This window comes from Choloepus didactylus, chromosome 6 (genome assembly GCF_015220235.1).
Source record: "Choloepus didactylus isolate mChoDid1 chromosome 6, mChoDid1.pri, whole genome shotgun sequence".
Taxonomy (NCBI): Eukaryota; Metazoa; Chordata; class Mammalia; order Pilosa; family Megalonychidae; genus Choloepus; species Choloepus didactylus.
Window position 1 is genome coordinate 39,350,083 of NC_051312.1, and position 18,274 is coordinate 39,368,356.

An 18,274-nucleotide genomic window follows, 5' to 3' on the forward strand; every position below is an offset into this window, starting at 1 on the left:
AAAGGTCACATAATGTGGAAAAAACTTCATCAGAAGAAAGCAGTGTTAATTCATATGTTATGGCACTTGGGCCAAGACAGGTGTTCCCATCTCACACCACTACATAAGCAACTGCAATTCATATATATTCATAATTCAACTGCCTCTTCTTCAAGCTAATGGCATAACTCATTGGATTCTTAGAATGATACAATACAAAGTTAGTAAGTAACTACCAAGTGGCTGTGTAGCCTACACTTAAATACCTCAAAGGATAATAAACTTAACACCATCACAAGCAGACTATACCATCCTTGGTTCGTTTTGACGACTAGAAATTTTCTTCTGTAACCTGCAATCGCTTTCCATGTCAATTGCCCCTTTCGCCTTGTTCTATGCCTTGAAGCACACAAAATTTTATTAGTGCTTTCAAAGCACAGGGCCCCCTGAGTCCTGCCCAGTGTCCTCAATGACTGTCCTTTCTGCAGCCTCAACACCCTCATAAGCCTAAAGCATGGCTCACATGACATGGTTTCAGTTCATTGCACTGTTCCAGTTGCTCCCCTCATCTTGTTTACATTAACCATGTGTAATGGCATTTCAGCTGCTTGTCTTTATGCTGCTAGTCATCAGTGTTGGGCTCTGTTCTCCAGTGACATCACTGCATGGGTAGCTTGCCCAAGTAAAACAAGGTTTAATTAAATCTTAATGTTGCACCACCTCTTTACAGAATTAACCATTAGTTTCAATTCCTTCTGCTATTAGCAGAATACATAATGAGAACATGTGGAATACAGAATCAGCCCCTCTTGGAAAGAGTAGCATTTTATTGCTCACTCACGGACTCTTGTTTCTCTGAACTTACTTTAGCTCACCAAAGAGCTCTGATTTTTCTTTTTCCCTACAGACAAATAGGCTTCTATTTGTGGCAGTGTTTGTTCTTATTGAGTTACAAAAATGGCACCATAAAAATCTTAAATTATATTAATATACCAAATGAAAAGAAGGCATATTTAGTGTAGAAAGTTTTGTGGTTTCCCTCCCCCCACTGCTATTACCAATCACTTCTGTCACATTCATGAATTGTTTAAATTGATATTGCCAGTCCTTTGAGCACTCCAGAAGCTAAATAGCCCATAAAATATTCTGAATTTGAATGGATATCTCTTCTCCTCTTTTTTAATTTGTGACAGAAATAATTATGAAGGTTATTACTCTCTGGGGATAAGCAAAGCAGAACAAAACAAACTGCTGATTCCCAAGTGCCCCAGGGATTACTAGTTTTTCCAAAGTGGTCATAAATCCTCAGGAAATTTCCTATACCTCAATTGTTAAATGTTGTCCAACAAAAGTTATTTCCATGGTTGACTACTATGGCCTGCATTAGAGAAGTATGAGAGAAAATCTGATTGCATGGGTTAATAAGTACATGCAACTTTTCAATCACTTTAGCTATCTCCACTAGCTAGAGACAAATAAGAAAAAAACAACCACAATATGTAGATTTATTGTACTGTATCATTGAACTGATAATGATGCAAATGTATTCTTTCTGGTTGTTCGTCTCTTGCTTTCTTAACCTTTCACTTCAGTAATAGTAATAATATGCTCTGCTTATTTTGAGATAAAAACCAAATTGCCTAGAAGGCTTCAGGAACACCAGGCTCCCGGTTCCCATTTAAATAAGAACAGTTTGTAGTGGCTACATGGTATTAACTCCACTTCAGATAAATATATTCTAGCACAGAATGTTGAGCTGTCTCTTCACAACTACACAGGCCATGGAAAAGTAAAATATCAAGTTTGTATACAAGTGTTCTCATTGTAGTTCTTCCTAAGCAAGGCAAATTCTTTTAAATGTAGGAAAGATTTCAGTTTGAATTAATGTCTGTCTACAAACCTAGCCAGTGCCTGTAATGCATGCCTATTAACTTGTTTATCATGTTTATCATGCATGATAAATCATTATACATAATGATTGATCCCATTCTTTAAAAGAGAATTTCAAGCACATCCACAATTAGAAATTGGGAGCATAAAATGAAAAAAAAAAACAAAACAATCTAATTTTCTAAAGAATTCAAGTTTTCATAGATCCAACACAAAAGCAATCTTTTCTTTTTTCTTTAATTCTTAGATTTTGCAGTAGTCTCAAAGTCAATATAGAGGGTAGTGAAGTCAGTTTTCTGAACTGCACTTGAGATAGTTTGGGTTGGTGTTTAATAGATGAACTATCTAAGAGAGATACAGGCATAAGAAGGGCTATAGAAGATTCATCACCAATACCTGACACAGTTCATGGCTAATTTATAGTGAATGATTGACTGACGTCACATAGTCAGATTGACTATGAAAGCATACTCATACACTGAACCCAGAGTCAAGGATTATTGTGAAGCCTCATAGCTTTAGACAAATATTATCTTTGTAATGATGGCAGATAAAGATAGAAGCACCAAGCAGCTGCCCTCTTACCATTCATTCCTATTCTACAAGGGACCAGCAAGGTCCAACAGATTTGAAATAAATCTATGATTTCCCTCTTGGATCTTCCCATTTATACACAGAATAAGTGGCCTCTCTATGTGAACAAGGAATCTCTTGTGACCCCAAAGGGCATATCTCATCCATAGATAGTCTAAAGTCCTTGAGTGAGAATCAACAGCTCTCTGCTTGGCTCCAGGGAGAAGCCAACACAAACATTTACAACATTTCCTCTTCTGCCATTCCCAGAGATGCCCCTTAGCAATAAGAGTGAACATCAGCTCTCAAACACAAACGTTTTCCAGCAGCCACAGGCAGCACTGAAGATTTCCCACAAGCTGCCTGAAATTAGAATTCTTCCCTTGTTATATATTTTTTACCTCCAATTCACAAGCAAAGCCATTGGATTTCCTTCCAAAATACACCTTGAATCCATCCACATTTCTCAGTATCCATTTCTATCACTGTGGTCCAAGCCAACAATGGTCTTGCCTGCATTTCTGCGGTATCTGCCTAACTTGCCTCGCTGCATTCAATTTTACCCTTCCAGGCCATTTTAAAAATTTATTTATTTCTAATTGTGGTAAAATATACATAACTTATAAGTCATTTTAACCATTTTAAGTGGATAATTCTTTGATATTAAGTACAGTAACAATACTGTATAACTGTCACCAGTTTCCAGACTATTTTCATCATCCTAAACCAAAGCCCGAAGTTAGCAGTAACTCCCCATTCCCTTCTCCCACTACCCCTTCTGCGTTCTGTCTCTATGAATTTGCTTATTCTAAGTATTTCATATCAGAGAAATCATAAAATATTTGTCTTTTTGTGTCTAGCTTATTTCACTCAGCAGGATGTCTTCAAGGTTCATCCATGTTGTAGCATATACCAGCACTTCATTTCCTTTTACGGCTGAATAGACCACATTTTGTTTATTCCTTGGTTAATGGACATTTGGGTTGCTTCCAAATTTTAGCTATTGTGCTTAATACTGAGATGAACATTGGTGTACATACATCGGTCCAAGTCTCCACTTTCAATTATTTTGGGTATATACCTAGGAATGGAATTGCTAGGTCATATGGTAATTCTATGTTTAATTTTCTGAGGAACCACCAAACTATTTTCTGCAGTGGCTGCACCATTTTATATTCCCAACAATGTGTAAGGATTCCTATTTCTCCACATCCTTACCAACACTTTTTATTTACAATTTTTTTGTTTTAATAATAGCCATCCTCCCAGGTAGAAAGTGATATCTCATTATAATTTCTTTTTGAATTTCTTTAATACCTGATGATGTTGAGCATGTTTTCATATATTTATTGGCCATTTGGATATGATATTTGGAGAAATGTCTATTGAACTCCTTAGTTCATTTTTTAGTTGGGTTGTTTGAATTTTTGTTGTTGAGTTGTAGGAGTTATTTATATAATCTGGATATTAAACCCTTATCAGATATATGGTTTCCAAACATTTTCTCCTATTCTGCAGTTTGTCCTTTTACTTTCTTGTTAATGTCCTTTGATGCACAAACTTTTTATATATATATATATAATTTTGGTGAAGTCCCCGTTATCTTTTTTCTTTTCTTGCTCATGCTTTTGGTGTAAAATCTAAAAATCCATTGCCTATTATCAGGTCCTGAGTGGTTTTCTCTGCTTATAGGCCTTTCTGATTTCCACTTACACTGAGAATAAAATTCAAACACGTTATCAGGAGCTACAAGTCCCTGCATTCTTTGGTCACTGTGTACCTCTCTAATTTCATTTTCTAGCAGATGTCTTTCTTATCACACTCCAGACGCGATGGTTTCCAGTTTGTTCCTTGGACTTGTTAAGTGTTTCAAGCTGACCTAAACTGATTTAGTCTTACACAACAGTTAGGCTCTTTTTGGTACACAGTAATTGCTAAAAGTCTAAACTGGGTGAGGATGAGCTATATCCTCAGTACCAGGTTATAAGAAAGCAAAGTCTTTCACCTAATTTTGCCAAACACACAAGATGTTTATTAAACAAACTTGTTTGTATTAGTGAGCAGGCATAAAGCAGTTTCTGCAGCCTGTTCTGAAAGTGCAAAAAAGTCCTAGCCTTTCACTCTTCCAGGTGCTCTCAAGAGCACCTTGCAGGAGACAGGATAATGTTCCAGAGGCAGAATTATTTTACATTTATAGTTGGATTAAACAACTAAATATCCTCCAATATCCATGACTGGAAAGAGAACCATTTCTGGATCAAGCTTTGGATGTCATCTCTAACCTAAATTTGCAGGCTTCAGCCCTCACTAGATTATCAAACTGTGTTAATACAAATGGGTATATCTCAAAAATATGTAGGTCAATCCGCATATCTTGAATACTTTTAATATTAGAATATTCATATTCTATCATTTATAATGCCAATAAAGACATTTGTTTGCCAATAAATACCATTTGCTGATATTAACTATAATAATTAGCTGATTATCCAGTGTTGATCAACATACAGATAAACAAAGTTGACTTGGTTGCTCTCTTTCAAGTGTGGCTTTTCTATCCTAGTTGATGAGCTCTTGAGTAGAGGTTCTTGACTGAGACAAGTGACTCCCTCCCCCTTTTTCCTGGAGTTGAAACTTAAACAACAGGAATGCACATCATACCATATTCTCTACATTGAGGTAATTTCAAGTGAACTGAAGAGATTTTGACATGCAGGTCTATTCAGGATCTTGCACCTGCTATTGACTCTAGCTTCCTAAGGCTCTTCATGTACCTGACTCTTTCTCAATTCTTCATGTTTAAACCCAAATTTCACCCTATCAAAGGGGCTTTCCCTGACCATGATTCCCAAATAATCATCATCATCATCATCATCATCATCATAATAAACCCAAGAACATTAGCTAACATTTTTGAGCATTTTTCTGCACAAAGTACTGGTTTAAGCAATTTAATATATTTATTAGCTCATTTAATCCTCACAGCAAGCCTATGAGGGGGAATATTTATCCTCATTTTACAGACAAGGAAACTGAGGCACAGGATCATGTCAGAATAACATAATGGGAAAATGGCAGAGCTAGGATTTGACTCTAGTCAGTCCTGGTCCAGGGCTTACCCTCCTCACAGCTGAGGCACCGACCGATCCCATCCTAGTTGTTACCATATTGTGTACCTACTTTTATTTACTTGTTTAATTGCTCTTTCCCATCTTCTCTCACTGGGATGTAAATCTCTTGAGGGTAGGAACCATACTTTTCTTGTTCTCTACCCTATACTGTCCTTGGCAAGTTGGTACTCAAAACATAGCTTTTTGCCAAAAGAATGAATATGGTGATTGCTAGGGGCTGAGAGAAGGAGATAATGTGGAACAATTGCTTAATGGGTATGTGGTTTCTTTTGGGGGTTTCCAGAGTGATATTTCTTAAATCAAGCCCACATAAAACCCACCCTGACCTCTGCATCTACAGTGTTTTAAGGATAGCGTTCAAATTCTTTAGCATGGCATATGAAATTGCTCATGACCTTGCCCCTGCCTAACTAACCACCCATGTTAACTTATTATACACCCACACTTGCATGTGTGCATATGGACATGGGTGTATGCACACACACACCCTCACCCCACTGCTCATGCTCTAATCATTCTGATTTTCTTGTTTATGGAAGGAAAAGTATCAGATTCCTTTTATAGGCTCTACCTTCTGACTGGTTTGATCTTCTGCTCTTCTTTGACTGTCTAATGCCAACTTGTCTTTCAAGCATCATTTCTTTAGAAGACTGTTCTTTTTTTTTTAAATTCAGTTTTATTGAAATATATTCACATACCATACAATCATCCATGGTATACAATCAACTGTTCACAGTACGATCATATAGTTATGCGTTCATCACCACAATCTATTTCTGAACATTTTCCTTACATCAGAAAGAATCAGAATAAGAATAAAAAATAAAAGTAAAAAAAGAACACCCAAACCATCCCCCCCATCCCACCCTATTTGTCATTTAGTTCTTATCCCCATTTTTCTACTCATCCTTCCATATGTAGAAGACTGTTCTTGATTCTCCTCCAGACTGATTCAAGTGCCTCTGATATTATCCAGTATGTACTTTCTTTTTATCATAGAATGTGTAATATTATTCTATAATTGTTTATATACTTGACTCTGCCCTTCACTAGACTATGATTTCCTTGAGATAGGATATGTGTCGTTTTAGCACAGTTCTCCATTCATAGTGGTGCTATAGAAATATTTTTTGAATAAAACCATGGTGGAAAATAAAAGAAGTAAGCTCTGATCCCAAAGCATCCCCGGGCCTGACAACAATCTATGGCACACTGCCCTTCAGGGTAGCTTTGTGCAGCTACTGAAAGCATTTTATATCTTCTGTGCTCAGGCCAATTTCATTCCCTGGTAATGTCAATATGGCATCCTTCAATAGCCTGAAAATTCTCTGGCACAGAAAACACATAAAGTCTGGAAGCTGTTTATGAGACTGAGAAGGTGAGTCAATAGACTCTGTTCCAAATTGGCAAGAAGGAACATAGTCTTAAACATCTAAAGCTCCATAATTCACACTGAGCTTCTCATTAACTTAAATGTTAATGTATATTTAAAACACGTTGTATTGATTGGGGACTATTTTTGTACGAACATTGCATAACTGAGTTCTCTATCAACACAATCAAAATGGACTTCCCTTCACATCAATTTATGATTAAGAAAAAGAAATGAAGATTGCCCTTTTTTTTTCTTTCAGTCCTAGAAAATTTTGTTTCATTACAAATAGTTTAAAAAACTGAATAGGTTTTAGCTATGAGAAGCTCTATCTTTGAGTGCAATTGATTTAGACAGTCCTGAGCCAAAAGATCAATAGTGGAATCTATTGTTTTAGAGCGTTGAACATTTAATTTCAAATATGTTTAGGGATTAGTGCCTTTCCAATTTCACTGATGAAAAAACTAAAATCCCATGACCATGCTGGTTACTTCAGTCTCTTTTGTTAGTTCTTCAGCCAGAATCTTCTTTCACTGGGACATATATTTCCTTATTAAAAAGAAAACATAATTCACAAAGGACATCCTGTTAGGTGAGGCTTACATAAAAGAAATTGTAATGATGATTATGATGATACTAATAATAGCTGTAAATCTTTGTGTTCATGCTGTGCCAGTCCCTGTACTTTATAAACATTACCAAAGAACTTTATACAAGTTACCTACTCAAACCTCAAAGTAGCCTACAGAGGGGGCTTCTCTCACTACCCTGCTTTATAGATTAGGAAATTGACCCGTGGACAGAGAACATCACATTCCTAAAGTCACACACCCAGAAAATGATGTCACTGCCGCTGAATTCAGGTTGCTCTTACTTCAAGGTCTTTCAAACTACTCTGCTTCGGGGTGTTAAACTTCACCATGCCACCTACAAGCCAGCCTATAGTAGTGAATTTCACTTTTAAGAGATGTATATAAACATACAATTGAGTATTAAATGCTGTTGTTGAGAGGCTGGGTGGGTGGATGACATCCAGTTTCTAGTATGGGAACACCTTTTATTTCCTTTACCTGTATCATGTGGAATTTGAACTCACTGAATAACAAGGCCTCCTCTAGCCCCAGGTTCTACGAATTTGCATAATAATAGGATTCACTTTGTTCTGATCAACAAACCCTTTGCTTAGCACTTCTCTTCACAACCACCCACAACAGTGTGTCTTCACATTTGATGCCAATGCCACTGCAGGCAGCCTTACCCAGCTCAGTTCTTTTACTAAGCAAGATGCCTACAAAGGAAGTATCCTACTATCAAAAAATTTCCTTGAAACATGCTAAATACCAGGCAGAAAACCCAAACTTATAGGTGGAAAAAACAGCATTTTGTTCGCTTGAATTGAGAAATGAAACACAAAAATCAGAGTCTTGGAGAGAAATAAGGCAAGGCCTTCACATATCAAAAGATGAATATGAACTGATGCATTCAAAGACTGAGATACACAAGCCTGACAGAACCTTTTGAGATTGAATATTTACTGGCCCAGGTGCATCCAAAAAGCTTCACCACGCCAGAGAATATAGTGTAGTAAGGAGTGTGGACTTTAGGGTCAAACAGACCTGTCAACTCTGCCACTCAGTATTTCTTTCTGGGAAAAATGATTAAATATCTATACCTCAATTTCGTCACCTATAAAATGGAAATCATAGTTCAAAATTAACATAGGATAGTCATGAGGTTTTATTTGTTAAGTAATGTAGAGTATAACCTAGTGTCAGAAACATAGTGCATGCTTAAATTAGTCTCCATTATTCTAACAACAACAAAAATCTGATGTGTAATTTTAAATTTTTCATTGCATGTAGTTATTTCAGCTATCGTTCAATTTTCAATTTTAGGAATTGTCATTGTTTTTCTAAGATGACAACATATGAAGCACCAGTTAGATATGAATATTTCCACCAGAAGTATGTTTTTCCTTGGAAGATAGCTGAGGAAAAAAAAAATCATGATATCATGCCAAATACCGTTAGCTATCTCACAAGTTGCCTACAGTTTCTCTAGTTCCTTCAGATTCCAAATTCCTCCAAATTAAGGATAGATAGATGAGCCATTGATCATCATGTCACAATGGGTTTTGACGCCTGTGGGTTAGAAATCATAGTTTACTAAGCTGTAGGAAATACATGATTGATTTGTTTTTTTCAAATCAGTAGGTGAACCTCAAATTAATTGATTACAGTCACCTTACTATCATTTACTTACAAGTAACTAATTGCCTAGCACAAACAGAGGCCAATAATTAAGTACATACAATAAAGTTATAAAAATTCAGACTTTATCTAAACTCAAAAGACTTTTGCTACTACAAATTCTTCCTGATCATTCTACCTATAACAAGCCATGGTCTTAGAGGAAATTTTTCACAGAATCTGAAAGATCAAAGAAACTTAAAGGCAATTTTGTATAAAGCCCTTAATTTTGTATGTGGATAGATGTAACACTCAGAATATTCACACACTTGCCCAAAATTGCATGGCTAATTAAGGTAGGGCTATAAATTGTACAATTCTAATTCTCAACTCAATGCCTGCATTTATTTTCTTTGTTGCTATATCAAACTTAGAAATCTGCAAATTATAGTGTATATTTTCTAGTTTTTATATGGTTATTAGGGTTGAGGTAACTATCTGATAATTATCTATAGTTTTGAGTTTATGGCCAGAGGTATGAGCTAAGATCAAGGAAGTCGATCAAATTTTTGTACAAAAGCTATTTATGGATAAGATGTTTCTCTAATAAAGTTCTCACGACACCTTTCAGTACTACAATGCAATGAACACTGATAAAGAAATGAAAGAGTAGCATATCTAGGGATGGGTAAACTGAAGCAAAAATATATTACATTAGAGAGATGGATACTGTGTCATTTCAAATTACTAAATTCTGTTGGGAAGGTGTAACAGGTAGGAATGTCTGACCCTAACTTTGTTCTCGTTTGTATAGTACAATTTTAAAATATGATATTTGTGCTGTTTAAATCCAGGTGTGAAGAAACATCATCTGCAGTCCAGAGCACCTCTTTAATATCTTTGGGTTTTCTCAGGAAGATCAACACTTGTTGGAGAAATTTGGATACGGTAAGTCCCACATACCACTGATCTGCTCTCTTGAGGCTTACTTTCTTGCTGTCTGAATTTGGAACAAAGCAAGGTTGAATAAGTCACAATAATAAGCAAATTGATAGATCTCACTTTATTCATGATACAGTTAGTATTGAGAATGTTGTTTCAGTGTGTGGCAAAAAAATAGGCTTCCTAACATTTAACCCCAGCATTAGATTTACCCAGTCACAGGGAATGCTGAGCTATGGTGGCCTGCCTTATTAAATTTCCATTGTGGAATGGCAGACCAAATGCATCCTTTCTAAAAATGAAGGAAAGAATGGGTTAAACTATAAATGACAAATTCTTGCTCCTCAATTCACCAATCAAATAAGCAACTTCACTGGCCAAGCAGAGGAGAGAGTGAAGGGGAAAAAGAGAAGCCAGGAGGCTTATATGATGGAGCTTCCTTCACATGGGAAAAAAAAAAAAATTATACATGGGGAATAAGTATTCTTTCCTAAGACCACTGAAGCAAGGAAGAGAACTGCCAAAAAAGAAAGTGCTCTTTAGAGGTTGCGTCAGGATTCTCTTAACATAGAAGTACACTAAGATAATTCCTGGAGGGTGAGAGAGGCACCCACAGCCCTGAGATTTCTCTTACTTTAAGTAAGCGAGATTCTAGACAGAACTTTTAACAATTGCCTGTTAGAAGCCAAGTATTTTCAGGATCACAATGGATATGTAGTCTGTATTGTCCCAGAGTAGATGACTATATAGCAGACCCTTAGCACTTGTGATTTTAATTATTAACGGTAACCCTAATTTTTATTATTTTGAGACATATTATTAAATTACTCGGAAAAGAGGGTATGGGGGAAAAGTTTATTTAGTAGTAAGTGAACTTAGCTAAATCTTAAGTGTACTTGTTTCAATGGGACTTTGTAATTCTCATTTAACAAGTGATCTAAGTTACTTGGGTTTATTTGGTGTAAAAACAAAACCCAGGAAAAGGAATTTGCTGAAAGGATACAAAGATCTCATAAGATTGAGGAAAAGCTAAAAATCTATCCATCTGGGTATGAAATAAGAACACTTTAGTTTGAAACATTATAGTGTTGTGATCTTGGACATGAGTAGCTGAAACCATGCTTGGACTAAGAAAGCCAAGAGAGACAGAAAGAAGGGAAAATATAATACTTGAGAAGGGAATCTTATGCAAGGTCATGTACAGTAAACTGAAGACATTTTAGTTCCAAGATAGAAGATACAGAAGAGTTTGTTTGGGAGTCAGGAAGTATGGCCACAAATATACACATTGAGGAACTTGCTGCCATGTCTATTGTTGACAGGGAAGTATGAATTGAAAAGAAGTGGGACAAGTATACAGTCTGTTGCCAGTTTTAGAATTTGGAGTCATGGCTTTCTTCTGCGTGGATGCCAGACTAGATACCAAGCTACAACTAGATCCTGGGGAAAGTGCAACCCTTCAAATAAAGGGAAATCTCCTAGTCCCAGAAAATGAAAAGAAGAAAGAGAGAGAGAGAGAGAGAGAGAGAAAGAAAGAAAGAATGAAAGAAAGAAAAATAGGCTGATTAGTAAGGAAGGAGAAAGACTGCAGCAGCTGCCCTGAGGGAGCCAAATCTAAAAATCCTTCATGAAGCAAAGAACTTTGAAGAGGTAAAAAGTGATTCTAGGTCAGTAGAGGTCCCTGATTTAGGAAGAAACAAACGCAAATACTAATTTATGATGCTAATTTAAAACCTCAGGATTCCTTCAGATTAAGTTGAACCAAACATTCACTCATTGTTGATATTTAGTAAATGCTTGCTTAATGAATGAGATTAATTACGAAACTGTAAGACTATGTTCTAAAATAAACATTAACCCATCAATTTTGGAATAGGTCAGGCCACTTTTTTCCCTCTTCCCCCTATGACCAGGTCTTTTAGCATATTAAAACGCTGAAATGAAAACAAGCAAGCAAACAAATAAAACAAAAAATCTGGTAAATTAAGAGAAAGCTATATCCATCCCCAATAGAAGTATCCTAAAGAATTTATCTCAGAAGTTCAAGACTGTCTGGTTTCTGGGCACCAATAAATCACAGAATAATTAAATCAGATCATAGTGGAAGCATTCTAACTTCAATTTTGTCTTGAGCTTTATGAAGTTCCTCATCATAGTTAGAATCAGATAGTAAAATGAATGCATAGCAGGCACTATCGGAATGTTGGGATGTTCTGGGAAATTTTGAAAAATCCTTGTGTAAAAGATATATACATATTATAATCTTAAGGGAGAAAAGAAAATACAGCCATTCATTTGACTATCATAGCTCTTCTCCTGTTACGTATAAGCACTGGCATGCAGATTTTGGTCTCATCTGGGATTGTTATCCTAATAGGAATTGGTCCTATCACTACTGAAGTTTGTTTCCAACTTCTCTTGCTAATAAAAGGACCAAGGATTCTGAAAGGTAGTTAAATGGATACAGCAACAGATTGTAACACGTCAAGTTCCAAATAGCCTTGTCAGGTTCCTGATTCATATATGATAAGTAGACATCTACATGAGTAAGTCACAATGGCTGTTCCTTTATGATTGACATTTTTACTTAGGAACAAATAGAGTTCCATGTATTCCTGGAAACATATCTATAAATTAGATCCCCCAATGCCTGAAATGAGATACATAATTTCAAGTGAAACAATATCATTGCCCCAATCTAAAGAGAACTAAAAGGATATTTGTTATTATCACATCCAAGGGAATTTGTTGATAAAAAATATATAGCTTTTTCCTCCTTGGGTTGTCTCTGAAATGTGGCTGTATTGGTTGTGACTGAAATAGTTATTAGATCTGATTCATTGAGTTCTTGGTAATAGAGCAAACATGCCCACATTCCCATGACTCAGGCCCTGGTTAACAAATCTTTATACCATAAATCTGATGTAGACTTACTCAGGGAGATCTCTAGCCCTGTGGGATGCCTACTCCTTGCTCTTTAAATTAAAAAGTGATTTAAACACTGGGTAGTGGGAAGAGTATAGAGAAAGAACACTTTCATAAACTGCTGTTGGGAATGTAACTTGTTAACTTTTCTGGAAACCAATATGACACATATGTCAAAAGTCTTTAAAATGTGTTGGCCTTTGACCTAACAAATCCCTTTCTGATATTTACCCTAAAGAAGTAAATGGACAAATGAATGAAGATGTATGCACAAACATGATCATTGGAGCATTGCAGACAATTGTAATATATTGGAAAAAGCATATGTACCTACCAATAAAGGACTTGTTATAATATTTTCTATCAATATTATAAAGTTCTATACAGTCATTGATAATGCTGATGCTGCCCTGAATGTATAGATATGGGAATATATTCACAGTATATTAATTTTAAAAATCAAATTATAAGATTAAGAACCAAATATTACATATAGCAAATTATGTAAAATGTATTATCAATAAATTTGTATATTACACATTATACATTTATATGAGTAGAAAAAAACATCTGAGTAATAAGATTATAGTTTATTCTTTTTCATATCTATACTTTCTATTTTTTTAAGTAGGCATGTAACTACATAAACTGGGAGAATGAATAAATGGCAAATCAAGGAAAATATTCTTCAAAGGATAAGATGAACCGCTTCCTCCATTAAATACACACACATATCCCACCAACTCTTTATAATCTATATTGTTTCTGCCCAGAAGGTCTTGGATGGGGTTGGACCTCTGGACTTATCAGATTTTCCTAGGACTGGGTCAGAGCCATGACCTCCATTGTTTCCGTCTGTAACAGTGGTAATCACACCTGCCTGTTGTTATAGGTCATAAAATCGAGGAATTGTGGTCACCAGCAACATGGTAAAAGGTATGAGTTACAAATGGTACTAAACAACAAGAATGTGAGATATAAATAAAGCCAGGTTTAGGGACTGAAAGGAGACATTGTGTGAGGTTGCTGAAAAGGGAAGGCCATAATACTATGTTACTCAGCAGCAAAGAAAATCCTTGTAGATATTTGGGTCTCAGGAAAAGGGGTGGATGAATTGCAGTCACTAAAATGACAGACTCACAATTCTGGAAGGCTGAAAAGTGCAAAGAAGAGGGCACTTGCTCAGTGAAGTTGCCAAGATATTGTTTGGGAGATCTTGAGCCCTCATAACCATTATGGGATATCTGGAAGCACCCCTGTCCTGGTTTGCTAATGCTGCTGTTTTGCAAAACACCAGAAATGGATTGGCTTTTATAAGGAGGGTTTATTAGGTTACAAAGTTACAGTCTTAAGGCCATAAAGTGTCCAAGGTAAGGCATCAACACTAGGGTACCTTCACTGGAGAAAGGCCATTGGCATCCGGAAAACCTCTGTTAGCTGGGAAGGTACATGGCTGGTGTCTGCTTGCTCCCAGGTTGCATTTCAAAATGGCGTTCTCCAAAACGTCAGTGTTAGCTTTCAACTGCCGTCTTCAAAATGTCTCTCTAAGTTGCAGCTGCTTTGAGTTCCTTCTGTCTGAGCTTTTATAGGGCTTGGGTAAACTAATCAAGACCCATGCTGAATGGGCAGGGCCATGCCTCCATGGAAATAATCTAATTATGGGTATTACCCATAGTTGGCTGGGTCACATCTCCATGGAAACAACCTAATCCAAAGATTCAAACCTAATCAACATTAATACTTATGCCCCCACAAGATTGCATTGAAGAACATGGAATTTGGGGGACATAATACATCCAAACCAGCACAACCTCCAAATAAATGATCAAGTAAATGCCTTTCAAGTTAGCCCCTCCCCTTTTATCAAGGTTGACCCCCACCCTTCTACTAGAAAACTGGAATCACTACCACACCACATTTCATGGTGCAGTTAGCACCCCTGGAGGTATAGAAAAAGCCTTTTGTGCTTCGGTTAAGCCAAAAGTAGTCCAGGAGCTATGGGATCTCTGGAAATTGCTTTTTATTTGACACTCTTGGATGGATCAGTGTCAGTGTCTTGAAAAGTTAGGAATCTCTCCTTTAAGAGGTTTGGGGATGGTCTGTTCATGGAGGAGTCTACTTAGCCCAGTCTACTTATTGCCACCATTCTCATAAAAATAATGGTAGGGAACAATAACAGAGGAAGGACTTTCTATCCATAGGACAGGAACAAAGCCCCTTTACATGATCATCTCACTAAATCTTCACAACACTCTTCTTACCTTCATTTCAAAGCTAAAGATACTGAGGGAGAGAGAAGTGAAATAACTTGTTCAAGATCATTCAAATGGAAAGGGAGTAGAAATGGGATTAGAACCTAAACAACATAACTCCCATGGTTTTAAATATTGGCAGCTCTTCTGGCTCAATAGAGAACAGAACATATAATGTTTATTTATGCTTTTTTGTTTGTTTGTTTCAAGTAACAATAATAGTTCAAAAAGACTGACACCAGAGGTAACCAAGACTCAGAATTTCAATTTTTCAAACACGTTTTCTTATAACAAAAGAAGGGAGTGGATAAGTTAGATCCCCATTGTCACCTTTAGTTCTCTTCTTTTGCCCATGATAAATAACAAGACTCCATTGTTTTAAAAGAAAAAGACACATAAAACAATATAGGATTGTACCATATCTAATGGGGGAAAAGCACACTTTAAGTATGGAGTATTTGGCAAGTGGTAACCATTTGGAAAACAGAGGTGAAATGAAAGTTACCTGATAAGTCACAGCTGTTCCACAGCACATTTCAGCTGAGAATGCTTAAAAAAAAAAAAAATACCCGAGAAGGAAGCTATTTGCAGTTATATTTGTACGTGATCTTATTTTCTCTGTGTGTGAGGAGAAATTTTCCTTCAGGGTTGTCGCTGACATCATTGAGCAGTCATTCATTCAATAAATGTTTATTGAACAAGGTACATCATGCCACAGAGCTAGGCACTGGGGTTACCAACATGATTAAATGTTCTCTTCTGTGGAGGGAAGGAAGGACAAACCCTAGGAAATTAATATCTTAATAGTATAGGGTATAAATGAGAAGAACAGATGCACATTAACATAAAGATACATATGCTTGCCCACATATATGCATATGCTATCTCGCTGCATTGCAGGAAAGAAATATCAATCACACTGAAGATATTAACAGCAGGTCTGTGTAGCTTCCGCCTCAATCACAGAAGATTTCATGGATCAGTTGAGTTTTGAAAAGTTTCTGGAAAAAAAAATGACAGAATAAAATATGGTGGCACAGAACATGCAGGCATTTTCTCTTTGGACAGAGAGAATGACACAGGATGTGAGGAGTCCTCAGTGCCTTGAAGGACTGTAATTTGAATTAACCATTTTGGGTGAACCCTTCAAGGGAGGATCCAGTGTGAGGGTTGTTGCCTTCATTTTTCAGAATATTTCCAATGGAATCTGAAGAGAAGAAAAGGAAACCCTCCTTAGGACCTGAAGTCTTTGGATATCAGAGACTACAAAATTATTATACTTAACTATAATAAATAAAAGTAAACCAAAAATGCCTTTTAAAGATATTTTGTTTTCAATATTGTCTTTTTGAAGATAAGTTAACCTTGGCTTTAGATCAAAATGAATTAAAGTCCCAGTTTTGCCATTTACTGTTTTAATTTAGGAAATGTACTTCTTTGGACTTCAGATACTTTATAAAAGGTAGGGTGGAGGATGGAAATTGTTGTGAGGATTAAATGAGTTAACACGTAAAAAGAAAAGACTTGGCACAATGTCTGGCACATAGTACATGCTCATTAAGTGTAAACGAGGTTATTGTCGATGGTACTTCCTTATTGTTTCTTTAATAAAGAAGCCTAAAGAACAAAGTATAAAACTGTGGTATATAATGTATTTTAATATGCAGTTCACTTTTTGCTTCAACACCACTGGCTTATGGAGAATTGACTACACTGGGGAGCACTGAGGCACAATGATGCATAGGACAGATTCTTACCCGCAATGTTGTCAGGGCTTCAGAGACTTCAGCTAACCAAAATAGGAGGGCCTGCTTTGTTCCCTGTTTACCTATCAGTTCCAAAGAAATTGAGGGATCCCTAAAGCATTTTCTTTCATTTCAGAAAACATTTCCAAATGCCTCTAGCACACTGTACTCTTTTTTTTTTAAAAAGTATGTTCCAGTTTATGGAATTGTTTTACCCTCATTAAGATTTTGAGCCTCACGATAGTGTGGTGAGGTAAGCCCGGGGGCTGGGGGTGTACTGGAGAAAACAACTGGAGGAAACTGACACTTCAAGGAGTTAGATGACTGTCCCAAGCTAACAGAGCTAGATAGTAAACAGGTAGAGATTTATTCTTCTGCTTTAAACTACTCTACCTCTCCACAGAAGGACTGAGCCACCTGTTATTCCTCTGACTCTAGGCAAAGTTGGCCTTAGAGAGGCAGATGGGTCTGTAATATTCTTCTACCAAATTTTAACTTCCTTCCTCATCACCCTTTCCCTTCTCTAATTCCATGCTACTCCTGGTTGCCTGTATACCCCAGTAAGATCACACCTCTGCTTCTTTCTTCTTCCTCCCCTTCAAGTAAAGTATTCTCTCCTGAAAAAAAGAAAATGATTGGAATAAAATGTTGTGTATCCATAAAATGGAATATTATTTGGTAGTAAAAAAGGAATCGAGTACTGCTACATGCTATGACATGGGACGAACCTTGAAAACATTATGCTAGGTGAAAGCAGTCAGTCACAAAAGACTATATATTGCATGATTACATTTATATGAAATATCCATAATAAACAAATCTAGAAAGATAGGAAGTAGATTAGTGTTTGCTTAAGGTAGGGATAGGGGGATGGGTACAGAGTTTCTTTTGGGGGTTATGAAATGTTCTAAAATTAGATTGTGGTGATAGTTGCACAACTCTCTGACTATGCTTAGAACCATGGAATTGTACATCTTAAATGACTGAATTGTATGGTATATGAATTATATCTCAATAAAATTGTTAAAATAACAGTGATTAGAATAGCCCAAATTTTTTATATTAACTATGTCATGTTTGCATATGGAAAATATTTTGCATATGTTAACAGAACAACCCTTGCATGTTGGCACTATTTTTATTTCCCTTTTTGGAGAAAACCAAAGAATAAAATCAATTTTCCAAGGTCACACAGTGAGTAAATGGCAGAGTAGGGTTAAAACTTGGGCAGTCTGATCTCAGAAGCATGCTGTCTAAACTACTCTGTTGTCCACAT